This window comes from Sciurus vulgaris (assembly GCF_902686455.1).
Source record: "Sciurus vulgaris genome assembly, chromosome: 7".
NCBI classification, from domain to species: domain Eukaryota; kingdom Metazoa; phylum Chordata; class Mammalia; order Rodentia; family Sciuridae; genus Sciurus; species Sciurus vulgaris.
This window is the reverse complement of record NC_136467.1, coordinates 117,241,965-117,258,518: the sequence shown is the minus strand read 5'-3', so window position 1 is coordinate 117,258,518 and position 16,554 is coordinate 117,241,965. Positions and strand designations below refer to the sequence as shown.

General features: G+C 58.0%; 1 pseudogene across 1 annotated transcript in view; it reads left to right on the top strand.

The window, feature by feature from the left end:
- The first annotated feature begins 3,628 nt into the window (after positions 1-3,628).
- The window catches only part of LOC306665759 (nucleophosmin-like), a 35,277-nt pseudogene continuing 22,351 nt past the window's right edge, over positions 3,629-16,554 (top strand). The window contains exons 1-2 of the transcript in view: positions 3,629-3,757; positions 4,079-4,172. The product of the transcript in view is annotated as a nucleophosmin-like (transcript). The remainder of the gene's footprint in view (positions 3,758-4,078; positions 4,173-16,554) is intronic.

The window sequence follows — 16,554 nt, the reverse complement described above, 5'->3', positions numbered from 1 at the left end:
TGTGCTAGAAACACAATTGGAAAAATAAAGAAAAAACCACAGCAAGGCGTGGTGGTGCACACCTGTAATCCCAGCGGCTCTGGAGGCTGAGGAGGAGGATCCTGAGTTCAAAACCAGCCTCAGCAACTGAGGCCCTAAGCAACTCAGTGAGATCCTCTCTCTAAATAAAATATAAAAAGGGCTGGGGGTGTGGCTCAGTGGTTAAACACCTCAGTCCCACCCTCAACAACAACAAAAAGCAACTCAAGCACATGGGCTTATCAAAATAATTATAACAACAACAACAAAAAAGAAAACAATGAAAACAAGCCATCACAGCAGGTATGACCAAAGTCTTCTGAGCATTCCCTTCACCTATTGCTGGCAGGCTTACAGCAGCAGGTGCCAAAAGAGGAGGAAAAGGTGAGGGGAAGTTAAATACAGAAGATTCTGTTCATTAACTTGAGGTCTTTTGTTCCCCGGATGAACAGCGGGCAGTGGCTGTCATGGGAGGGAGCCCTGGCCCCGCACTCAGAACCCCTGAGGTCTTCAGCATGGAGCTTGGAGCTTCTGGCCTGAGGTGGGCCTGGGTCTCCTCTGGGGAGACCCTCTGCCTCAGATCTGCAGGGCTGGGGAAGGGAAGAGTGGCCAGTCTATTCTTTAAAAACCCACCACGGATGATCCTAATATGCGGCAGGGGGTGAGCGCCACCACCATGAAGTCCTTCACAATTTTAAAATTCTGATCTCCATCCTGAAATCGGGACATTTTCTGATATTTTACAATTCCGTTCCCTCCTGTAGCCCCAGAGCCCTGGTCCTGCCTTTCCAATGCAAGTGACTGGGTGGGTCTGGAATTTAATCGCCTCCGCAGCAGAGCCTGGCTCCCCAGGGGGCTGCTTGCTCCCCTGTCTGAGGCCGGTAGGCTTATTTATGGTTTCTGAGTTTATTTATTGCCCGCCTCAGAGCTAGCTGTTCTGCATACAGAGAACTCAGGCTGTGGTCTGCTGCTGGGTGGCTGGGGGCCCGCCTGGAAGGATGGGCAGAGCGTGTCCGTCGCGTTGGCAGAAGAGCCCAGGCCCTCTCCCGGGGGCGACCTACGTGCTGCAGCACCCACGTACCTGCAGGGAGCTGTCCCAGCATGGGGTTAGGAATGAGTGGGGGGACGGGGTGTCGCCGGCAGGAGAAGGGTTCCCTTTGAACTTGGAGAGTGACACTGTCTGTACTACCATGGGCCTCGGGACCAACCCGGGAAGCATCGGCTGGAGCTTTCCGCATGCGGGTGCCAGTGGCAAGGACCAAGCTGGAGGACACGGCCCTGGGGACTGTGGGTGTATGTGTCGGAGACCACAAATAGGGGCTAGGAAAGAGATGGGCACTTGCACTGGATTTCTCTTTTCATCCTCTTACCCCAACGGACAGCACGGCCCTCTGCCCTCTGCCCTCTGCCCTCTGCCTTCCACCTTCCCCTCCCCCTCCGCCTCCCCCCAGGGTCCTGCTAAGTACATCAGGGTCTGCAGGAAAACAGAAATCAACGACACATGGGCTGCAGGACTTTAAAGCAGTGATCTGATTACCCAGGTGCAGGAGAAGCCAGGACCCATGAGGGGCAGTGAAGTAACTTACATGTTAGCAGCCCCAGGAAGCCACTGCCAGCTCTAGGGCTGGAGAGAGGTGGAGGAAGGGTCTCGGCAGAGGAGACAGAGCCAGGGCTGCCCTCCAGGCCTGGAGCCATGGCTGGTCAGCCTACAGGACAGGAGCTGAGATGGAACCCCGCTAACAGGAAGTCTGAGAAAGGCAGCTGCAGGGACCAGCCCCAGGATGCAGAGCTGGGTGGGATGAACGCATAGTTCCCAGAAGGGACTTGAGGCCAACCCAGTGGGCCCCCGGCAGCAGGTACCTGGAGAGACTGAACAGACTCCTGGAGCTCCGACAGCCCGTGAGGGCCAAGCCAAGGCTTACCCTGACTGCCCAAGGACGTGACCCATTGGGTCTTGCTTGGGTAGGATGGTCAGGCTCTCTGCCCTTGGTCCTAGGACATAGCAGAGGTGACGAGGGCTCTTCCGGGTACTTAGAGGCAGGCATGAGTTCTAGTTCATTCCCTGCTGCTGTCACCTGGAAATCAATACCTGTTGTCACATCACAGAGAGACAGGTCCCCTCTTGCTCACCTCCATGGTCCTCTAGGCAGCCCTCCTTCCCTGTCACTTCTCCTCGCTAAGACATGATCCCCAGGGAGGCCAGGGACTGCCTCGTGTGTGGCACGGAGGAGAAACAGCTGTCACCCGAGGAGGAGCACGGGAACACATGGGTAGATGAGGAGCGGCTCGGAGCATCTTGGTCCCGACTGGCCCCAGGCCACCAGAAGGAAAGCAGTCAGAAAGAGCAGGACATGATTCAGGAGGACCCGGACAGACTGGAAAATGATTCATTCAGAAGGGGCAAGGCATGAGCCTCCTCTGGCCAGGGGATGGTGAGGACGAGAGCCAAAGGGACCCAGGCCCGCAAGGTCCGCGAGCCTCCTCGCACACACAGGAAGGGGCCGGCCTACACCACGCTGGGTCAGGCCCCGGGGAGAGGAAGCGGTGCACACAAGGCAGGGTGTGATCGTCCCACGGCACTTGGCCTTCTCCTGGCAGCTAATTTTAGTCGTTACATTTAAGGATTTGGTGGGTCTGGAGAGAAGCCAGAGCCAATAGGAAAAATGATGAAAGGTTGAAAAAAATAGAAACTGTAGGAAAGGCCTAGGGGAGGTGGGAGCCAAATGGGGCTGAGGCAGGTAGGTGGATACTGACGAGCAGCTCTCTAGTTCTGGGGAGAGATAGAACTAGGGGACATAGGTTGGTACAGCAGCAAGAAAGATTTAAGTTAGACTCTAGGAAGCAAACCTTGGTGGAAGGTAGTGTTGCACTGGAGGAGGAGGTCTGGCTTCTGTAGTAGTCACTTCCCTCAGGGGTCCCTCTTCTCAGAAAACATGATGGGCCCTCCCTGGTCCCATCAGCTGGACTGATGACTTCTGCTATTTTGGAGTTTCCTCATGGGATGTGCAGAAGGAGTGAAACTTCAGGAATTTGCTATTTTGCAATTTCCTCTTAAGTGATTTCCTCTGTGGCTCTATTCCTAGGAAATGGCTCATGATGGAAAAAGTTCTAACTGTGGCCCTGGGACCAGCTTTAGGAAAGGAGTCACAGGGGATTTGGGGAAACTAATGTATCCCAGAATATCAGGACTAAAAGGACGCCTGCAGGTTATCTGAGTGCCCCACCTGCCCCCCGCGCGGGGCACACACACGCACCCCCTTAAAGAGGAGGGCCTGGAGCTCCCGCGGGTGCCTCCTGCCCTTCTGCGCCCCTGTGGCTCTCAGAGGCCAGCTGGAGAACCAGGAGCAGTCAGGGCGAGGAGAGGGCTGGATGGAGGCCTGGGAGGGGGAAGGGCAGGAGGGGAAAATGAAGCGCCCTCCCCGGGCTGGGTGGCAGGTGGAGCCAGGGGGACGCCCTGCTGTCCTCACTGCCCCTCCCTCAGGCAACCTTCAGGACCACAGGAAAGGCGGGATTCTGGGGCCAGGTACAGGAGGGGCTTGGGAATGGGGTGAAGCGGCAACTGGAACCAGGCGTGCACCCCACTGCTTCCTCAAGGCGCCGAAGGTGCTAAATGGGTGCCCGTGCCGAAGACCCAGTCATGCTAAGCGAGGGCTTGGAGGCCGCTCCCCCAGCCGAGGGCGCCAGGTCTCGGCTTCCCGCAAGGTGTGAGCTGGACGCGGGGCGCAGCTCGGGGCCTCGGGTACCCCTTCTCCCGCCCGGGAAGCACCCTTGGCTGGGTGACGCGCCTCCACTGGCCACCCTTCCCTCCCCAGGCGCCAGTCTGCGCTCCCTCCAGCTTTCCAAATGCTTTTAAGCCAAGCCACAGCCCACGTCGGGGACCGCGGAAGAGGACCACTGCCCGCCGCGAGGGGACGCTCGCACCCGGCTCCCCGCCCAGCCTCGTGCCCCGCGCCCTCCCAGCAGCTCCGCAGGGCTGCCGCCGCCCCGCACCTGGTCGCTAGAGGGCGCCAGGCCCGCTGCCGCCCGGGATCTCCAGCCTCTCTCACCCGCCTCTCCGTAGACCCGTCGGGACGACCAGGCGACCCCGGGAAGGAGAAGAATATATGCCCCGCACGGCGCCCGCCTGCCCGAGGCTCAGTCTCGAAGGGAGACAGGTGATCACTGTGCGGTGGGGTGAGCCCAGGACGCAGGAGCCTGCTGGCGGGACGCCCGGATCCCTGCTTGCCATCTCAGCAGCGGCCCGGGAAGCCGGCTGGAGGGTTCCCGGAGAGAGCGGGCAGCCGCGAGGTGAGGGAGGGAACGGCATCCCAGAGGGCAGGAACAGCGTGAGCAGCTCAGAGGCTCAGAGGCAGGGGAGGTTGTAGGGTGGGATGTCGCCTAATGAGAGCCATGTTGCGGCTAGAGAAAAAGGCCAAGCCTCAAGCCCCAGATCCCAGGGTCTGTGCCGGCAAAGCTCCACAGTCTGACTGCCACTCACCATGTTCACACCAATTTTTTTTAAGGGAGGTTTCCCCATTAAAGAAGTAATGCATGCTCATTATTTTAAAACTCAAACACAGAGAAATTTACAATACTGAAAGTAAAAGTCCCTCCTAATTACTTCTCTCCCAGAGAAAACTACTGCTAACAGTGTGATATAGATTTTCCTAGACTTTTCCTGTGAGTTTTCAAATACATGTGATTGTATATGTTTTTCAAATGGAATTAAGCTTTTCTGTGGTTTGCTTTCTTCACAGTCGATCTCAGACAACTCTTGATATGCACACACGTCAATCTAGAGAGCGGGGCTCCTTGTGATTTCCGCTTACTGCTGGAGAAGCCCACTGTGGGAAGCTCGGGGGCTCCAGGCTGCACGCACCTTCCACTGCTGGGAATGTTCTGGAATAGATTCCTGTGTCATTTGGAATAGATCAGGAACATCCCAGCAAGACAGATCGCCTGCGCCTTTTGGGTGGTCTTGTGTGTGCAGATAAAGTTCGTCAGCGGGAAACTGAGGCTCATCCCTCTTGTGTGTCCACGATCCCTCTTCCCAGGAAGGAGCCTTCGGGAGCAGCTCCATGTGAGTGGCCATGGGTGGAGTAGACGCACCTGCTCCCCCAACCGCCTCCAGAAACAGCCACGTGTCCCCAGGCCGGAGGAGTCAGGAGCCAGCAGCATCCTCTCACCTTGAGCTATTCAACATGCAGCTGGAACCAGGGTGGCCTCACCTGGGACCTGGTGGAGAGCACAGAGCCCAAGGCCACAGAAGGACCACGGAAGTGAGTCTGGAGGTGAGCCCAGTAGAGGACGAGGGGCCAAGCTTTGGCACAAGTCCAGAGCCCATGAGGCCGGCCACGGCTGCCTCTCTAGACCTTCCGCTGATGGCTCGGTATTCCCAACTCAATCCAAGCTAGCAATTACGAGCAGTTTCCACGTCAAGTACTTTGCGGGTATTCTTTTATTTAATCCTCCCAGGGATGCTTCACCGAGGAGGAAGCTGAGGGGCAGAAGTCACCTAACTGGCCTGAGGTCACATGTCCACTCTCGGGGTGAGCTGAGACTCAACCCCAGGCCCCCAGGAGCCTAACCACCACACCACACTGCCTGGGAGGAGATTCGCCTCTGCAGCCTGAAGCGGCTCCACCAGGCGCTTGCCAGTATGTCCTGTCTTTCTCCCCCGCCCCACCATCCCCCTCCTGGAAGACGGATCGCCCTGGAGAAGCCAGGAGACCTCGCCATTAGCATCTCGTCTGCTCTCGCAGGGACGCCGAGACAGACACCAAGAGCAGCACATCGCATCACAGCACCCCTGAGCATCCGTCGTCTGCCTTTATCCCCCCAAGAACCGAGTAAGATGAGGCCGTCTTATCATCCCCACCAGAGGAAAGGGAAAGGAGCCCAGAGACGCCCAGCGACTTAGCCAAGGTCACACAGAGCTGAGACCAGCAGCGGGGTCTCCTGACTTCCTGAGCACCTCCCTTTCATCCCCCCAGGGAGCCCCTTTTTCGTGCCAGCCTCCCCAGCCTCGGGCAGCCCACATCATCTCTCTGCGCTTCTGCAGCTCTGTGGGGAAACCGGGTCCCGATGGGGCCTCAGCCTCTCTCCCAGGCTGCCTCCTGCTTGAAGCAATTATAAATCACGGCGTTCTCCCTTCATTCGGCCTGATGTTTAATTCATCGCTATTCTGGCCGCTTTAATGCCGAGCATTTATTCAGCGAATGGCTTTGTTTTGCCACCGAGCTTTGTTCTCCTGTTTAGAATACCATTTCCACGGCGAGGGGCTCGCCGTCAGCTGGCTTCTGGAACCCTCCCCGTCCCCACTCCCCAGGTGCGGCTCAGCTCCGCAGGTTGTGGGGACCCACCCTGGGGCGGCTGCAGCTCTGACCAGGAGCCCTGGCTTTCCGACTTGGGTCCAAGTCTCTGACCTGTCCATCTGCTCAGCTCCCTTCCTCCCAGGCCCCCACCTAGTGTAATGAGCTGCCTGCTCCCTGTCCCTGGATCCCAAACCCCACAGTGGGGACAGGCAGTTCCCATGACAGGGCGGGGTCTGCTCTGCACACGTGAGGAGTGGGCAGGGCCAGGTGAGAGGTGGGTGTCGCACAGCTGTCACGTCCTGCTCCTGGAGCTCTTGCTCTGCCATTGCCCATGTCTTTGACTCCCCTGAGCCTAGACAAGCCTAGATCCCTCCACTCCATCTCGGAGTGCTCTGGGGCCTCAGCTCCTGTGACAGACTTTCTCGTTCCATATTCAGACTACAGTCAGGAGAGACCGAGGAATGTCTACACGGTATCCCCTCTGCCTCCCCATGGCAGCAACAGTTCCCATAGCTGAGCAGTGGGCTTGAAGCTCAGCAGGTTTAAAACATTATATTACCCAGCCTTCCTTATAGATAGGTGCGTCTGCACATCTAGGTTCTGGCCACTGAGATCTAAATGGAAGTGTTGTGTGGGACTTCTGTGAAGACTTCCTAAAAGGGAAAAGGCACCACTTTCTTAATCTCTTTGTCTTATTTGCTAGCTGGAAGGTGGATGCAATGGCTGGAGCTCTAGCAGCCATTTTGGACCACAAAGTAGGATCTGAGTTTAGGGGAAATATAAGACAGAAGGAGCCCAGATCCCTGACACAGAAATTCACCCTTCTGTGTGGTTGACTCCTCTCTGAATTTCTTCCACAATAGTATGAGCTTATATATTGTTTTAGTAACTAGAACCTTGTATCTTTCAGATATAGGTGGCCAAATAACTCCTAGCGGATGAAAACATAGCCTCTTACCTCTTTTCTTGATCTTCTTGATGGGAACTGGCTGTCTGCCAAGCCAACTGTACCAGTATCTGATATAAGATTTATGAATGTGGACAGGAGAGATACAGGAGGGGCAAGGGTCTAGGACACAGAAGTGAGACCGTGTAGATATGATCCAGTCAGCTCTCTTTACAGAGCAGAAGACTGTGTCATTAAGAACAAATCATTAGTCCACAGTCCCAGAGCCAGTAAGTAGCAAATCCAGGATCTGATGCCAGATGTGCCTGACTCCACCCACCCCTCCATCACCAGGTGGAGTCTGGGAGAACATCAGACGGGCCCCACGTGCTTGCCAGTCATGCCGCTGGCTGGTGCTGACTGTGCAGGGCCGGCTTCCTTAGCACAGCCCTTCCGAGGCCCCCTCTGCTCTGCCTCCTTCTCCTCCGGGGGACACTGACTTGAAAGGCACCTGGCTTCTCCTTATTACCATACAAAGCAGACACCAGGAAGGAAGCCTTCCTCTCTGAAGCCAGCTGCCTGCCGTCAGAGGGGGCAGCCTCCGACTTCCCAGACCCCGGTTCCTGGCCTGGGTGCAGAGGGTGGCCCAGGACCTGGAACCAGCACTGGGCAACTGTGTGTCCTTGGGAAAATTGGGGACCCTCTCCCTGCCTCAGTCTCCTCACCAATGAAGGAGATGATGATTCCACTCCCCTGGGGGTTGTGTGAAGATTTAGTAGGAGCAGGGGGCGCGCTACCATCCAGTCTCCCACAGTCTCCAGAACAGGAGCCCCCGGCAAGGCAGACACAGACACGGTGACCTTTGGTTGCTTTGCTTGTTGTTCTCGTCATCGCTGGATCCTGAGCTCCTTCGTAGAAGGGAGAACTGACAATCTTGTTAGTCTTTGGTCCTGAGTACTCAGAACCCTTATTGGGGTATCTGTGACCGGCACAGGCAGATACCCCAATATGGGTTGGTTGGATAGAGCTAGGCAGGAGGGAGCTGTTTCCAGAAGAGCTTCTTCCTTTTCTTTGTTTTTTCTTTCTGGTACCAAGGCTTGAACCCAGAGTGATTAACAACTGAGCCACGGTCTCAGCCCTTTTTATATTTTATGTAGAGACAGGGTCTTGCTAAGTTGCTGAGGCTAGCTTTGAACTGGCAATCCTCCTGCCTCAGCCTCCCCGGCTGCTGGGATTACAGGTCTTGCTGCCTGTTCTACTGCAACCTTGCTTTCAGAAAAGGAGACCTAGGCATCATGCACAAAGGGGACCAGCTCCCCGCACATAGCCACCTACTAGGGCCAGATGGGCAAGTTCTGCCTCCTGTGGCTTCCGGTGGACAGAGTGGAGGATCAGCCCGTGTTTGTCGGGCTGAACGAGGGATGGATACGTCCTGTAGCTGCTGCTTCTGGAGCCTGTCTTGACCTGCTCTGCCCTCAACGTGTCTGGGGTCCCCAGAGGCGGTCTCTTCTCACGGCGCATGCATGCGGCCTTGGTCTGGCCTGTGACCATGTCAGCTGAGGAGCCTGGCTCTCTCCCTCTGCTCCGTGTGTATACAAAGACCCTCTGCAGTGTTTTCAAAGGCGTGGTTTTGGCCCGAGGCCGTCCTGAGACTCGGCTTCCTCCTGTCTGCCTGAGCGCTCTGAGCTTCGTCTTCTGACCAGAACAGGTGGCTCCACGGGAGCCCCAAGCCTGCCGGGCTCTGCCTGCCTTTTACTGCAAAGGCGGCGCTTGTCCCAACCTCCTCTCCTCTCGAGGAACGGGGGTCCTCTAGACCTGGGGCTCCTGTGGGCTCAGCCTGCCCTCCTCTGTCCCCTGTCCCTGCACCTCCTCCTGCCCTTTCTGAATGCCACCTGGCCCTCCTGGTGCTGCAGCTCCGGCCAGCCTGGAGCCTGAAGAATGAGTTTCCCGGGAAGACGATCTGGCAGCAGCCAGTGTTGGCTACATGCTCGGCTCTGAAAGGGGAGGGGCCAGGCTTCCGGAGCTTTCTAAAGCATGGCAGGAGGACGGGGTGCTGGGCTGAGGGGCAGAGGCGGCGGGAGCCCTGAGGTCAGGGCGTCTGGCTGGGTTCAACCCACCGGTCTTCATTCTTAGAGCAGGATGCAGGGGGAGACGTCGAGCGCCAGCGCCAGGCGAAGAGTCACGTGCTGCTCCGGTCCTCCTCTCCCGCCGCTGCTCTCGACCCTTCAGCTGGGTCCCCTGCTCAGCTGAAGTGAAAGCTGCGGGAGGACGGGATGCAACCAGCCAGGCACCTCCTGGTCCTCCACAAACAGTTGGCTGCGTGAATGAACAGGGTGGCGGTTCCACCAGCCGGCAATGGAAGACGGCACGCTGCGCACAGTGGACCCCAGCGCCTCTGAGAAGCCGTGGAGCTACGCCCGCCTCGGCACGCGGTGCTGTGCGAACAACTCTGGGCTCACAGGAACCCCTGTGGAAGCTGAAGTTCTCTCCGGAACCCCCGTGAAGACCCACTGTCGCAGGGGTGGAGCGAGAGGGTCAAATTTGGAGTGAGTGGGTTTGAGTTCCGGCCTGGAGGGGCCAGAGAACACCTCTGAGGCCGGGTTCCTCGCGGGGTCCGCGACCATCTCCCGCAACCGTGTTGGCGAAAAGCTCCATCATGGACCTGTCGTTATCAGTAGCATCGTTAACCAGTGATTTCGCATCTGTCCACGACAAAATGAGCCCGCGAACACCAAGGGGAAGCAGGAAGGACCACCCCGTGGGAGCACAGCCCCGCAACCCCAGCGGAAGCAGCTGCTTGTGGGAGGCGCATCCCCTGCCCCTCCCAGGGGCTCGAATAGCCTAGTGGTCTGGGGTTTTGAGCCGGGGCTGTCAGAGTTGACCTGATGACCCGGTGATGTTTTCGCGCACAGCTTTGAGTATCAGCTACAACAGACGTTGAGCAGGCCTTCCTGCATTACTAAGGCTATTAACGTGAAAAACCTCTAACCCACCACAGGTTGGGTCCCCTCACCTGCCGCCCAGGCATCCCAAACAAGCCAACAAGCGTGTGTCGGAGTGAAAAGGGCGCGGAGGCTCATTAATACCTTCCCTTTGCCCAGCGCGGTAAAGGCCAGCCCGCGGCCTTGGAAGGAGCAGCCACAGGGGGCCTCGGGAGCAGCCTCGCCCCTCCCAGAAACCTCTAGCTCGCAGGCCTACTTTCAGGACCTGTTGGCTGAGGAATTTCTGAGCACAACCATGACACAGGAGGATAGGGTGGGGGACATCTTTGACATAGGCAGTCAGGGGTCAGTTAAAAACCCAGAGCAGCCAGACGGAGGGGACACCGAGTGGAAGCTGGGCCATGGGGACCAGGGAGACCCTACATGCATCCTACATGCACAGCCAAGCAGTGACTTGGCATCCCTGGGGCAGAAGTGGCCAACAGCGAGAGTCTGCAGACCACCCTCACCCCCAGCCACCGGCTGGCTCTGCAGACAGTGCCAATGTGCTAAAACGGCATCCGACTCTGAACGGCGGCTTCCTTTACACACAGAAAACAGCACAGTCACCGGGGACCTGGTGAGCAGCTGGCCAGAGGATTTGTACCCCAGGATTAGAGCCACGACCAAAAGAGCATCTGCTGAGCACACAGGAGGGGCAGTGCAGGCCGGTTTCGTGCTCACCATGTGGCTGGCAGGAGGCTTGGCAGCCTTGACACCTCTCAGGGCCTCTCCGGAAGGGATCAGAGGCCCGCAAGTCCCCAGCCCCTTCCCGCAGCACACACGGCAATGCTCCTCCCTAGGAAGCTCCAGGTGTCCCGAGGTGGACCTGGACCATGCGTTATTAAGGGACACTCGGCTCCTTTGCAGGCAGCTGAAGCCGGTGGCCACGGCGAGGCGAGGCGCTGTCCAGCCCCCTGGTTTACAGTCAGTCTGAACATTCATTATTTATGACAGCTGAGTGGCTGTGAGCAAGCTGAGACTCAATTAAGATAATGCTCCCCGCGCAGAAGCAGTGGTTAATGCCAAGAAGTTATTCCAGTCCCCACGCGGGAGACCAAGGGGCGGAGCGGGGCGGAGAAGCCAGAGGGAGAGCAGGGAGCAGAGAACAGAGGCAGGGAGAGAAGAGGCAGGCCAGCGTGAGCACAGAGTGCCAGACTGTCCCCTGGGGCCATCTCAGCAGTCCCCACCCCAGGACAGAAGCGCCCCCCTGGTCCTACAGGGTTCTGTCGCTCAGTGCTCTGGGTGGGTGCTCCCGGTCGCTACCATCCCCCTCTTCCTGCCCATCCCAGGGTTGTTCCCCGAGCTGAGGACTGCCCCTGGCACCAGTGAGGGGCAGAGGTGAGGCCTGGCAGGGGCTCCTGGGAAAGACTCACAGGGGAGGGCAGGAGGTGAGGCTTTGGAGTGGAAGAGGAGAGGAAAGGAGATGGCGGAGAAGTGACTGCGGAGGGTGAGGGGAAATGAGGGACAGAGGGAGCAGGAGGTGGGCCAAGGGTGGCAGGTAGGATGAATGCAGAGGAGGTGGGCGGGAGAAGGGAGGTGAGACCCAAGAAAGGAGGCCTGGAGCCCAGGGCAGAGGGAGGAGTGGCTGAGGGAGGCCAGAGCAGGAGGCTGAGGGACTCCAAGCAGGGGCTGGGAGAGCCTGTTAAGCAAGAGTGGTTCTTGGTGAGCGGCCATTGAGCAGACTGTCCGGCAGCAGCCACTGCCACTGCAGCCCTACTGAACCGAGCATCAGGAGTGGGCAACGCCTGCAGACTGTCCTGGGTCCTGTGCCTGACACCTGGGCAGCCCACTGGTTCCCACCTTGTTCCCCTTCAGGAGGCCCCAGGGCTGCAGAGCTGCCAGGGGAGCAGCCCGGGACACATTGGGGTGGCTGTGGCAGCAGAGGGGCGAGATGCAGAGGGGTGGCCAGTGGGCCTGACCCTGTGTTTGGCCTGTCCTCAGCTGCTCTGGTCCCTGGTCTCTGCCAGGCTTGCTCTGCTCCCTTCTAGTCCCAGATGGTGCCCCTCCCCAGCAGGCCCAGGGCCAGCGCTGCCCAGGTCTTCCCTGAACTGTGAGCACCTCCTCCTGCTCCAAGGTTTCTTCCTGGTCAAGACACCCCAGTCACCGTGAGCTGCATCCCTGTCGTCCCGGTCACCGTGGCCTGGCTCTGTCTCGCCTCCTGTGTGTACACGTGTGTCCAGGCACACTCACCCACACTCCCTGTTGACACAGACCCAGCCCTACTCCCGGGAGTGTTGGGCCAGGCAGGGTGTTTGCAAACCCACATCCTTACATAGAAAACGAAGATATTCAGTCTTCAGGTGGCCAGGTGTTGGGAGTGGCTAGATGGTGCCAACCAGCCCTCGGACCTACTCGCACTAAGCTCACGATTGTGACCGGACACACCCGTCGCAGCTCCGACTGCTCACGAGGGGTTCCAGAAACCTCTTCCATCCCTACAGCAGATGCTTCTGCCCCCTGCTCTTACCAGACAATGCACATGATGCACAAGTGTCTCCGGCTGAAGCCTCAGACAGCTGGGTCACGCTAGCAGGGGCCATGTTTGTGCCTGTGTCCTGGCTCTGAGGGACACTGGGGAAGAGTCTCTCTTCTCTCATTCCAAGAGGAGGACCCACAGAGCAGGGGATGCCCCAATAGGCTATTCAAGACAGGTGGGACCGGACATGGCAGCATGTGACTGTAATCCCAGCAGCTCAGGAGGCTGAGGCAGGAGGATCAAGAGTTCAAGCCAGCCTCATCAAAAGCGAGACACTGAGCAACTCAGTGAGACCCTGTCTCTAAATAAAATACAAAACAGGGCTGGGGATGTGGCTCAGTAGTCAAGTGCACCTGAGTTCAATCAATGTTACCAAAGAAAAAAAAATACAGGTGGGTGGTCACGAAGCATGAGGGATGCTCTCTTGGGCGGGGAGGAGGCTGGCCTGGAGCTGAGTGCAGGGGCAGAACTGAACAGAGCCGCCAGACACCCTCCAGTCTCCCACATTTATGCCAGTGCATCACATGGGGGGGAAGTAGCTCCATCGACACACTTCCGGCACTCAGAAAGGTGCCGTCCTTGGGGTGGGGAGCAGGTACGTCACCGGCAGTTGCCATGGAGCACACATGAACTTACTGTGGAGGAGGGGACACGATACTAGACCGGGCAGGGTGGGCACTGAGGGCAAGCTGGTCTGGACGGGCTCAGTGGGAGGCAGGAAGACAAACCTTGGCTCCTGTCCACCGGCAGCCCATCTTCTGCCAGGGAGCTATCCAGACCTGCCCGAGGAGACGGGCCCACAGCGAGGACATGGAACACAGATTGGAGGGCAGGAGGCAGAGCGTCTGGCTGTGACGTATGTGGACCCATTCCCGGAGGGTGGGTCTGCTCATCTGGCTCCTGTGTCCCCTCCTCTCCAAGCTTGAGAGAGCAAGGCCCCAAGGACCAGAACACTCCCTGTCGCCTCTCCAGAGGAGGAAGGGACGAGGGCTGGGGTTTTAGGCTTGGGGCCCCCTGGCCTTGAACTTGCAGTCAGTCAGTCATTCCATCCAAGGGTCACGTGTGTGGCGTTCTGCCCCACCCCATGGCCCCTGGACTGCCCTGCTGGGCCCTTGGCCACACCGCACTTCCTGGCATGAATTGCTCCTGGCTTCTGTTTCTCCTGTGGCTTTCTGCCGAAAGGATCCAGGAGCAGCAGGCAGGTTCGTGGGCCTAATCGGGCCTGATGCATCTCTAACGAGACAGGGAGCACGCATCTGGATTTGTCACCCGACAGGTACAGATGTCGGAGGCTCTCATCCATGAGACAGAACCACTCTTGGGGATTGAGAGGCTCAGACGGCGCTACTCAGACGCAGGCTGCTCACCTCCCTCTGCTGCTGGCAGAGCCCCTCCAGGTGGGTGGGGGCTGGGGACCCGGCATGTATCAACTGAGTTATGAGGACAGAACTGCCACCTCCCCATCCTGCTCCCGGCCACCACAGGCAAAGGAACGACCAAGCAAAACACCTAAGCTGAGACCCTGCTGCTCCTCCTACCAGCCAGGTGGCCCTGGGCAAGGCCCTTTCCCGCCCCAGGCCCCGTGAACTCATCTGGCTCTTGGGTTCTGGGGAGCAGCTCCTGGGGTGCCCTGTGAGGTGGCTGCAGTCCCGTGCTGCTCCAGCCTGCTTCAGAAGCCCTGGTATTTGTCAGCCGTGGGGCACTGGACGTTTCTGAAGCACAGCTGGTACCCATCTAGAATGCAGTGCCTACCGGGTTGGCAGCCCAGAGGGTTAGCACCTACCTGCAAAGCCCTCCAACAGCCTGGGGCCTGGTGAGCCTCGGGAGGTGCCGCTGGCCATTCCTGTTGGGGTCAGGGAAGAGCGTCCTGGCAGCCACCCCTGGGTAGGAAGCTTCCTGCTTGCTCATCTCTTCTTCTGTCAGCCAGGGGATGGGTCACAGGCAGGGCTGGCATCCAGCCTGGGTCCTAAGGAGAAGGGGCGATTCCATGGCCCATGGCTGATGAAGGGGAAGAGATGCTGCCCACAAAGGTGGCACGCCACCGCGGGGCTCCAGAGGACTCGGCATCTGCAGGACCCCAGGGCCTCTTGGTCATTGTGGGGACCTGGGCAGGGGGCTCCTCTCTCGGTCTCTGTTTCCCCACGTGGAGTGTGGGGATCTGTGATTCAGTGATGAAGCAGGAATAGGTATTCTGGTCTTATACCTTTTTTCCTGGAATACAACTCCTAGAACTCATGGAATCTCTGAAGAAGCGTCATTTTTATGTGCTGGGATGGCTCGTGGCTAGGGCTCCGGGGTAGCCTCAGAATAGGGTGCTGGTTGCCAGGGGAGACAGTCACATGATCAGAGTTAGAACTTTTAGCCCGGCTCCATCCGCTGGGGTGGGGGCTGGAAATTGATCCCATCACCTATGGCCAATGACCGAGTCAAGCACACCTGTGAAATGGAACGCCCAGGAAAACATTGAACACAAATGGGAAGGGGTCTGGAGAGTCTCTTGGGATGGCGAGCACAGGCAGGCTGCCCCGGGAGTGTGGTGTGCCTAGGAGGGTGTTGATGCTCCACGCCCAATCCTGGCCCCCATCCCAAGCCCTGTGCATCTCCTCCGTCTGCACGCTTGAGCTGCAGTCTTCTCCAATAAACAGATAATGGAGGAGGCAAGGAAGAAAGAGGTTTTCCTCAGTTCTGGGAGCTGTTTAAACAAAGAATTGCACATCAGAAGCGGGTCCTGGGACTCTAATTCATAGCACGGTGGCAACCCGGATTGGTTAGGAGAATCTGAGATGGGGTGAGGGCAGTTTTAGGGGTCTGAGCCCATAACTTGGGGGGTCTACACTGACTCTAGGCAGTTAGTGTCAGAATTCGGCCAAATAGTAGTGGAGGAACACCACTGTGCATCTGGTGCAGAGAAGGGACAGATTCCAGGCTCAGGGCTGAGTGTGAATGGGTGGCAGCATGTTCTTCCACCTTCAGAACCTTCCAGATCAGCTCCAGAGCCACTGAAGCAAAGGAAGCTTCTCTGGGGGCCTTTCCTCTCCTGCTCCCCTCACAGGGAGCCCAAGAGCCAGGAAGGCCCCCTCTCCTCCTAGGGCACAAGCTAAGGCCAACCTCCTTTCCCTATTTAGAAAGCTTTGGGACTTAAATGTCAGTGACTGATACCAGAGTACCATGACAGTTACCTGCTTAAACTGAAAGAGAGGAAAGAAAGATTTTTAAAAACCCCAAAGCCCAGACAGGAGGAAGAGCAGAGCCTGCTTCCATACGAGCTCTTTATCTGCCATGCCCAGCTCAGGAGGTGGTGAGGGAACACAGGACAGGGAGATGTGAGGGACTGGCGTGGTGACTCAGGAGGGCCTAAGGTAGCGACGTGGGTCACAGGCACCTGGTGGGCCCTTGCTTGGGTTGGCAGTACACCCAGTCACTAGACTCTGCTCCGAACTAGAAAGACGGTTCAAATTCCAGTCCCCATGGAGGCTGGTGGCTTCCTGGACCACCTTGAGCTCAGTCTCCTCATCTGCAATGTGGGGATGAATGATAACTCCTGGGAGGACTGATGGCAGTGGGGGCAGTACCTGAAGGTCCCTCTAGGTGGCCACCCTCAGCAAATCACCTCTACCCGAGAGCCAGGAGCAGCACAGAGCATGCCCCAGTCTCTTCGGGCCTTTTATTTTTATTCTCCTGTGTGGGGAACGTGTGAGGCTCCAATGTGGGTCTGGCAGGAACTTGGCAGCTTCCAGGGCAGCCTCAGGGTGCAGGCTTCAGTGGGGCAGATGTGCCAGGGCCTGAGCCTGGCTCCTCACCTTTCCAGGGAGACTGGCCACAGGGCTGCTGGAGGCGGGAGGTGGACCCTGGAGCCAAGGCAGCCTGGGCAGTTTCCCCAGGGAGCATTTGCTGACA